This window comes from Protomyctophum bolini (genome assembly GCF_963924005.1).
Source record: "Protomyctophum bolini genome assembly, chromosome: 22".
Classification (NCBI taxonomy): domain Eukaryota; kingdom Metazoa; phylum Chordata; class Actinopteri; order Myctophiformes; family Myctophidae; genus Protomyctophum; species Protomyctophum bolini.
The window spans coordinates 22,170,014-22,179,088 of NC_137883.1; the positions used below are offsets into that span (position 1 = coordinate 22,170,014).

Consider the following 9,075-nt stretch of genomic DNA (forward strand, 5'->3'; position numbering starts at 1 on the left):
TTTTTTTGCTCTGCTTTTTTCCCCCATTTTGCCAATTCCCTGACTTCTCCACACACTGGATTACTCTCGTTAGTGCTGACCCCTACTGGTTGGTCTGTGAACTGGTTGGTCCTACTGTATAAGTTAACAACATATGGATTGAGCAGAGCACTTCTGCCTTTTTAAGCCCCATTTTATACTTTGGCGTACAATGGTGTCGTGCAAACACAGCAAATGAGGGTCAGTGTCAGTGGTCGAAAATAGCAGATCTACATAGTGGATCTTGATTGATCGACTACCAGTTGATTAACTGATTAATTTGATGAACTGTTCTTTTCATCTGCTGTGTATAGCCCAGTGGTTCTCAAAGTGGGGTCCTCAGGGTCCCAAATGGACTGTAACTCTGAGAGCGTACAAATGGAACCAAATGGACCCTAACAGGTCTATAACTGAGAGTGTACAAATGGAACCAAATGGACCCTTACAGGTCTGTAACTCCGAGCTTACAAATGGACACTTACGGGTCCATTTGGTTCGATTTGTACTCCCTCATCAGGTGCCACGTGCGCACCGTTGCTACTTGCAGACACACAGACACACTTTGCAGTTTGCTCCAATCCACACCAAACTTGGCACAAACGCTGTTCAGGCCAGGGTCTGGCATTAGAATCGTCACACCAAAAATACCTTCCTACCTTGCACACATATGGGGAACTACTACTACTTCACATGTCTATAACTCAGTGACCGTTACTCTGATCAGTGCAATAGGACTGGATTTTCAGGCTGTCTGTCTAGCGGCCTGAAAGTCTCCATAGTGGCGGGCAGCAACTTCATCTCTATGCCCGGCCGCCACGCAAGCGTCCCTCTGCCTTAGCTGAACTCAGTATACAAATGTAACCAAATGGTCTCGTAACCTGTTAAGAGTGTCTCACAGTTCCATTTTTACACTTCCAGAATAAACACTCACCATGACGTACCTGTATTTTCTGCAGTGCGGTGCATTTCATTTTAGTTTTTCTCTGTCTGAACAAGTTCCTGTATTATAGTGTTGTCTCAATTATTTTTCTGCCTTTCTCTTTCACTCTCTCTGCCCGTCTTTACTTTTTACACGTGCTCTTATCGAATACACAATCTTTTTAATATCAAGGACCCCCAGTTTTATACACATTTGGCAAAGGACCCTCCATCTGACAATCTCTGGGACCCCAATCTACACTGCAAGACCCTCAGTGCAACTCTGAGAGTGAAACAAATGGACCCAATCAGTCTATTTTATTTTGTACACTCTCAGAGTAACAGACCCACAAGGGTCTATTTGGTTCCCAACTATCAAATAATTTACTGAAGCTCGGCATCCCCTGCACGGGACCCCAGACTCCTGGGGTCCCCCTGGACCTCAGGTTGAGCCCCAGAGCAGCACCCCCTGACTTTCAGTATCTACTCACCACCTGGGAGGCACATCATCTCCAGTTCTGGTGGTGAAGTGTGGGGAGGAGGGGGATTTTCCACTGAGTTTATGCCACAATACCACATCATGATGCAGCCCACGTCTAGACAGTCATTCATTCACATTCCCACCGGCATTCATCCGCAACCACCTTCCATCATAATTATACAGTAAAAGTAAGAGTTATTTTAAACCTTGAGAGAGCGCAAGTGGAGACAGTAACACAGACACTCGTCAATATAACCAAGTTAATCTGGTACAGTATATTGCCCGCTCATATTAGAATATTTACTAAGTAAAGGTACACTGGATGCTATTACAAATCCAGTGGACAACCACTCAAATCCCCTTCACTTGGAGATTGTGGTTTAGCAGCGGGGGTAATGATAGACTCACCCACAGTATTTCATAGGGAGAGTACTATGGAAGTCATTTAGAAAGCTGTGTTAGACAGTGTACTGTACAGGACCAATTTCACCGAACATAATTGACTTGCTCTGATGTTAATGTGAAAGCGAAGCGTCATGCAAGAGGGAATTCCCGCTGGGCCAGTTTCACATTGCAGCGTCAACAGCGAGGTCAGAGAGGAACAGAAACATACTGAGCATATTTTCTTCATAATTGTCGTTATATAGCTAAGAGTCACTTAACAAGGAACTATGTTGCGCTGTGTAGTCATTCAGAATACGAAAATCTACATCTGCTAAATGGCTACATTTTAGATTGCAGATTCAAAAGTAAAAAATAGGCAATATTGGGGTGAAATTGTGTTGCACCTGAAATCCCTTACTTTGGCATTATATGGCATATTATTTTCCCATCACAAATTAAACTAAAAATAACAAATAAAATAAAAATAGAAGATCTACATGCTCTACCTCTGCAAGTACTATGTACTTGAAAAAATTAATACATGTTGGAAACATATTAACAACACAAATCTTGTATGTCTAATATTTTCAGATGGGGGTTCGCAGCCAAATACATATTAACTTGTCCGTCCTTGACATGAAAACGTTTGAGAGCCATGATGCATTGACATAGAGAGCAGGACAGACATCAAAGTTCTTGCACTGACTGACTCGATTCAGAAACTGCTTAAATTAAACCACCTTAGAGGACAGAGTTCAAAGACAAAACTTGTCTTCAAACAGACAAGACATGAGCCTACCACATATACATTCCTCTATGAAACAAGTCCATAAACCCTGCCAATGCTGCCATTAACACCATAAGTGTGACCACAAACAACTGTTTTAAATGAAAGTGTTACCCCCATAAAGACTTGCATGAAACAAACTTGGGAAAAAAACACATTTTCCTGTTTGCCCCCCTTCTTTTCTTTTTCATAAATAAACGCCCAAACACTATAATGTTTTAAACAATTTCAAGATGAGGCAAAAAAACAAAAAACTATGTTACCGTAAATTAAATTGACATTGACTGGTTCTCCAACATTACTAAAGCTATTGTGGGGTGTCGCTAGGAAACCACCCGCCAGGTGAGCATAATAGTAGCCCAGACAGCCAGTGGGGAGGAGGCAGAAGCGGCCAAGGAGGACACGCCTACTCGGCCTCGTCATCGAGCAGACATACTACGCCGCCTACCTATTGGCTCAAGGCCAAGTGCACGCGCCTACGCCAGGAACCTCTTAAAATATATTAAAAGCCTATTCTCTTCCTATATAGGTAACCCGCTACCCCGGACGAATTGTTACTGATGAGAGTTCCACTTCCCCGGGAGAATACTGACCAGGACACAGAAGCACCTGTCAAACCCGGGGACAGAGTGTGATATAATAGGGTGCACTAAGTCCGTTAGAGAAAAAGAACCCTAACTAAACCGCCTATCCTGCCCGTGTGACGGGCGCCAGAGAAGAGGCGGAGTTTTGTTCGTTAATGACATTTTGAGTTGCGTTTCATGCCGCACGCCTAGAAGCGCGTTTATCCTTAATAAACGGTGGCCCAATATTGATCCCAATATTGTTGTTCTTTTACAAAAGTAGCCAGGTATTAACACTTTTTGTGTATCCTATGTACTTCTTCCAACACTGACTGACTGTAGTGTATCACTAGCCCCTTTCGGGACCCTCGGTTACCGTTTCTGAATTTTGGCCGACGGTAGCCCAGGGTCCCTGATTGGTTATTCCACTCTCCATAATATGCAGATGTACATACCCTCCGTTCACGGAGAGCCGCCCCGCCACTTGAGTGTTGGTGAGATGTTTCAAAGATGCATGAAGCGGCTATAGGAGACAACGGAAACGTGGGAGAAACGGCATTAACCGATGCCGTTAAGTATAGGGTTTTGGCTTCTCTGAAATTCTCTCTTCCTCACTTCCCATGTACCACCTACCACGACACAACTAGATTCATCCCATTATAAAAATAAATCTAGAGTTGCAAATTGCAGGTATAGGTCCATGTGTATTCCAGCCCTATATGCATATTCTAATACAAACTTCTTAATACTTCCTAAGGATATGAGCATCAAAGCAATATTTAAATATTTTTTAATAGCCGATCTACTATCTCACAACGTGTTGCGGAGGCGACACGTTGTGAGCTTGCAGATCAGATATTTATTTAACATACGACACGTCGTACGGCGAAGCATACGTCAGGCTTCCCTTTTGTTTTTAGCCGAGGCGATGTACACAGTCAACACAGAGTCAGACACACATGGCTCCTCGGTGCAAAATAAATAATGTACACTACCCGACTTTACGATAAAAGCTGGGTGACTGAAATTCTTTGTCCCTGTATAAAAGGTGCAGTTTTTATCGGCCAGATTGGGATGCTCACGACATATTTTGCACCACAACTCGCTGCACTCAGCATTCATTTGGAGCCAGCCGACATCATCCAACCACTTTTCCGCAAACACACGTTTTCTGTGCGGTTCAGGTGGTGGTTCCGTTTGGCGTCTCTTTGGAGGTGGTGGTGCTGGAACACCAAAATAGTTACTTAATGGCGCTTGATTCTTGGACATTTTGACGAGAGTTTGGCTGTAATACTGTAAGAATAATGTATAATGTGTCGGGTAACTTTTTCTGTCCTCCTCCTCCCAGTAGCAAGCAGCATTCATGGATTTGGAATCCTCCCTCATTTGAGTAAGGACGCGCTGTGAGTGGCCACAAATGGCCAGTGCACTCTCGCAAGACGTGCTGTGATTGGCCAGTAGCCACTTTGAGTGGCAGTCGGTGGGAAATGCTCTCGCCACAGAATTTACTAGTGGGTATTCTGGCCATAATTATCATTCTGGGCGGCCCCGGCTGTTGGTACGCAGTAGCGCTTCTCGGCGCTTGATTGACAGCACATTTTATATTTTGACGACGCATGCGCACTGGCGCACTGCTTATGTGCAGCCCTGATTATAAACATCCTGCATGCACGCGGTCGGCCAATCAGAGGCAGTAACTAGGACGTGCAGCTAGCCAGTCGCCGCTCGGGAGGCGGTACAATGGGAAGTCAATAAGGAAGTGAGGAAGAGAGAATTTCAGAGAAGCCACAATAAAAAAATAAAATAAACTTAACGGCATCGGCGGTTAATGCAGTTTCTCCCACGTTTCCGTTGTCTCCTATAGCCGCTTTATGCATCTTTGAAACATCTCTCCAACACTCAAGCGGCGGCGCGGCTCTCCGTGAACGGAGGGTATGTACATCTGCATCCCATGGCGAGTGGAATAACCACTCAGGGACCCTGGGCTACCGTCGGCCAAAATTCAGAAACGGTAACCGAGGGTCCCGAAAGGGGCTAGTGTATCACATGAATACACACAGTGACAGGACGAAGTAGACATACTCAATTATTATATATTTTTTTTTACATAGGCCTATAGGCCTACCATAATATAAAACTGTAAAAAGGCCTGTATTGGCATCAATTCTTTTTTAATAGCAGAAGATGCTCATGCTTGTTGTGAGCTTCATGTAGATCAGATATTTTCAAATAATAGGTATTAAATAAAATAAAATATGGCAAGTTGGTGAATGAATGTAGGCTAGTGGGATACTAGTAGCCTATATTTGTTTTCCACCACCACTGAATATAGGCCTACCACCTCACAATGCTTTCAATGAAACCCTGCTGAAAGAGCCATAAATTAAGCTGTGTATAAACTATAAATCATGCTAAATTAAAATGTCATTGAATTTATAAATAGCTATATTTCTTGAAAATGACTTATATAGGCCAGCTGCCTGCTGCATCAGCAACTCATATAAAGAAACAATTATCCTGGCATTCAGCCCAACAAGACGTTCTGACTTCTGTAGCATTTTAAAGTTAACTGTTCACTGCTGATCTTGAATTAACATGTCCCGAGCAAGAAGTGATTTGAATGAAAAGCGTGAATGATAGGCCACACTCAAGCCTAATTTAATCTACGGTATGTAATTTTCCGTATTTCTAAGTGAGGATTTTACAATGTGTACTGTGTAGCCTAGAGTTCTCCTCTTCTAAAAGCAAACAGAAACAGCTTATACAGGCACTCATCCACTAAAATGTCTATAAACTGGTGCCAGCGTTGCGTGTCTTGAATTAACTTGTAAAATGAAACTATATAGTCTGATAGTCTCAATAAAAACTTATAAGGAGCTGTTTTAGCGACTGCCTCTCGCGTTTAATTTATATCCCGTCGTACGACGGTGCCGCTTGCCGAAAATGACGCGTTGTAAAGCTCGCAAGAAACAATCAGCTATACTTTCACCCTGACGTAATTTACGACTGGAATTGTTTTCAATAGACTACTTACCTGCAGAATACTGCATTAGACGCGCGGCGTGTCTCTTCTCCTGTGTGTGTGTGTGTGTGTGTGTGTGTGTGTGTGAGACTATGTGTGTCAGCAGCAGAGTTCTACTACAGTAAGTTCCACAAGAGAAGCCCAGTCAACTTTCAACTTCCTTGCAGTTGCATGGCGTTTGATCAGCTGAGTGAAGCTGCAGTGTCATGGCAACACCCCCTCCCTCACTACTTGCCTCCCTCCCCCCACCTAACCTCGCATCACCAGGCTTTCCACCGCCTCGGAGGAAAGCCTGGTCTCTGTTCCAAAAGTCCGGGGCCGGATGATATGCCTACGTCACGTTGTAGGAAGCTTCCCAAACAGGATGTACCCAAAATAATCCCCCCTCCCCCGCGATCAAAATGTTAGTTCCTACCAATTAATATGCTTCTGATGCGGCGTACTTTAGTTTCGTTGAATTTTAAAATACAAGGACCATATTGCAATCCAACTCGTAGCGAGAGTGCGGCACAATGGCAACTGGCGAGTAAAGTCGGGGGGGGGAACTAACATTTTGATCGCGGGGGAGGGGGGATTATTTTGGGTACATCCTGTTTGGGAAGCTGCATACAACGTGACGTAGGCATATCATCCGGCTCATACCGAAATGAAATGGTGCCCAGGCTACCCCCCACCCATTTAACCACACAAGAAACAGATTGGCTCACAATGTCAGCCTGCTGGTGGCTTAAAAAGTGAAAGTCCAATATCTCCCCAGAGTCACAGGAATATCCCTTTGGCTTAGCCTTAGTGGTTTATGGTTAAGATGTTGGATTTCCATGCGGGAGACCTGGGTTAGATTCCCGGGTGTTTCATTAGCACCCATGCATGAACCAACCCCCCCCCCCAAACACACACACACACACACACACACACACACACACACACACACACACACACACACACACACACACGTTTCACGATTACTATTTGTATGTATTTGACCATGTTTTTTTATTTTGTTCTTGCTTAAATCTCTCTGGATTGAGACTAGTGTCTACTAAATGCCTAAATTGTAAATATTGACAGATGAGCTCCCATCATACAGTGTCTCTCTCTCTCTGAGGGTATGCGTGCATAAAGTGAGTGTCAAATCGAGTGGCAAAGTGAGTTCAACATTGTTTAACGTTGTTTAATGCAATCAGATAGGACTTTTCTGGTTGGATGTATGGGCTGTCAAGGCCAGAATGTAGTTTTTTTGCCACTCAATAGGCGTTCCCGCATAACGTCCGGATAGGGTACGATGATGTCATGCGCATACCCTCACTCACACACACAGCTCAGATTGACCATTTATTGCAAAGCTATTGCATTTAGTTTGGCGTTGCTGGATCCCTCATGTGATTACCGAGACACAGAATCTGATACCAACAACAATCACCAGAGCAGAGCATGAGATACAATTATTCCATGAACAATTGAACATCAGCACATACATATTATAATACCAGTAAGACGCCTGAGGGTGAGAAGCGACCACACGGGCACGCATCCCCCTGGGTGACGGCAGCAGACTGCTGGGTGACGGCAGCAGACTGCTGGGTGAGCGCTGGCGCTTTTGCATGGGGGGTCAGGATCAACATAATGGAATGAATTATGTACTGGCCACATATAGAGCGTGTCTTGAGTGTACAGGGTTTGATGAGGTCAGATCAACATATGGAAAGTTTGGCATCGACCGGGTTTTAAGAAGACCGTCTGATTTGCACTGAGGGAATGTGGGCGGGAATGAGATAGCTTGTAGCGAATGAGAATGTAGAGAGTTGACAGACGTGGACAGACTCTCACTGCTGATTTAAAGGAGCAGTTATAAAATGAATAAAAAGGGGGTCCGTGCAAAATATAATAAACCTTCTGACTTCCATGTCGTAATAAACTATAGCTGTGCTGGATTTTAAGAGTCCCTCCATTCGCCTTTTAGGGTTTTAGGTCATTCATTGCTTTATCAATATACTACCTGCTATTTTTTTCCACGATTTTGCAACCCATTTTTTCACCCAGTGTCAATTATCTAATGTAATCCTGCACGCTACACTTCCTCTGCCAACCTAGGGGGGCAGCGGACTGACCTCATGCTTTCTTCTATGCATGAGGAGTCCAAGCTGCTTCTTTTCACCTGACGGGAGAGATTCCCCGGCCGGACATGGCACGTGGAGGGAACACGTTATTCCGACCAGTTCACTACCTGCTATTGAATATTGTTTGCATTAAGGCCATAGGGTTAGCATCCCAGCAAGCCAAATGACGTCATGATAACGTTATGATGACATCCTCATTATGGCCAGCTAGTTCAGGACTAGGCCAGATCACAGCCCATATGGGGATGATCTTTACGTCATTTCCAGGATATCTTCACCAGTTGAAATAATAATGCTTATTCTGGACCAGATTTGACTAGTTGATCCAGATCTGACTAGTTGATCTGGTCTCGATCGGACTCTCTCTGGACATTCGTCTTAGTGGGCAGAATTTATGTTGGTTGAAATCAGGTGATATTCTGGGCCAGATCTGACTAGTGTTGGTTTGATTTGATCTGGCCCCAATCTAGACTAATTTGTCCAAGTCCTGACCGTGCTTGTTGGGATAATGAAGAGATTGTACAAATTACATTACATTTGTAAATGCTCACAGATTTGAATGGGTGATCAATTGTAAGGGTTCATCACTAGCAAATATCAATCATTTAGCTGGGGATGTCCCCCTGGAACACCACATGGAACCACATGTGTGACTGTGTGGATATACAAACTCTGCTGAGACAGACTCAACACTTTTCTTCCAACTTCAGCAGCTATTCGGTTAAATACATAGCCAGTAAACTACATACACGCCCAATGTCGCGCATGCAACATGTAGGCCACAG

The 9,075-nt window shown here is 44.1% G+C and overlaps 1 protein-coding gene across 1 annotated transcript in view; it reads right to left on the bottom strand.

Moving 5' to 3' along the window:
* sh3bp2 (SH3-domain binding protein 2) overlaps positions 1-6,301 on the bottom strand; it is a 32,732-nt gene extending 26,431 nt beyond the window's left edge. Inside the window, exon 1 of the mRNA XM_080756349.1 lies at positions 6,186-6,301. The gene's annotated coding sequence lies outside the window, so the exon portion shown is untranslated. The remainder of the gene's footprint in view (positions 1-6,185) is intronic.
* Positions 6,302-9,075: the final 2,774 nt, after the last annotated feature.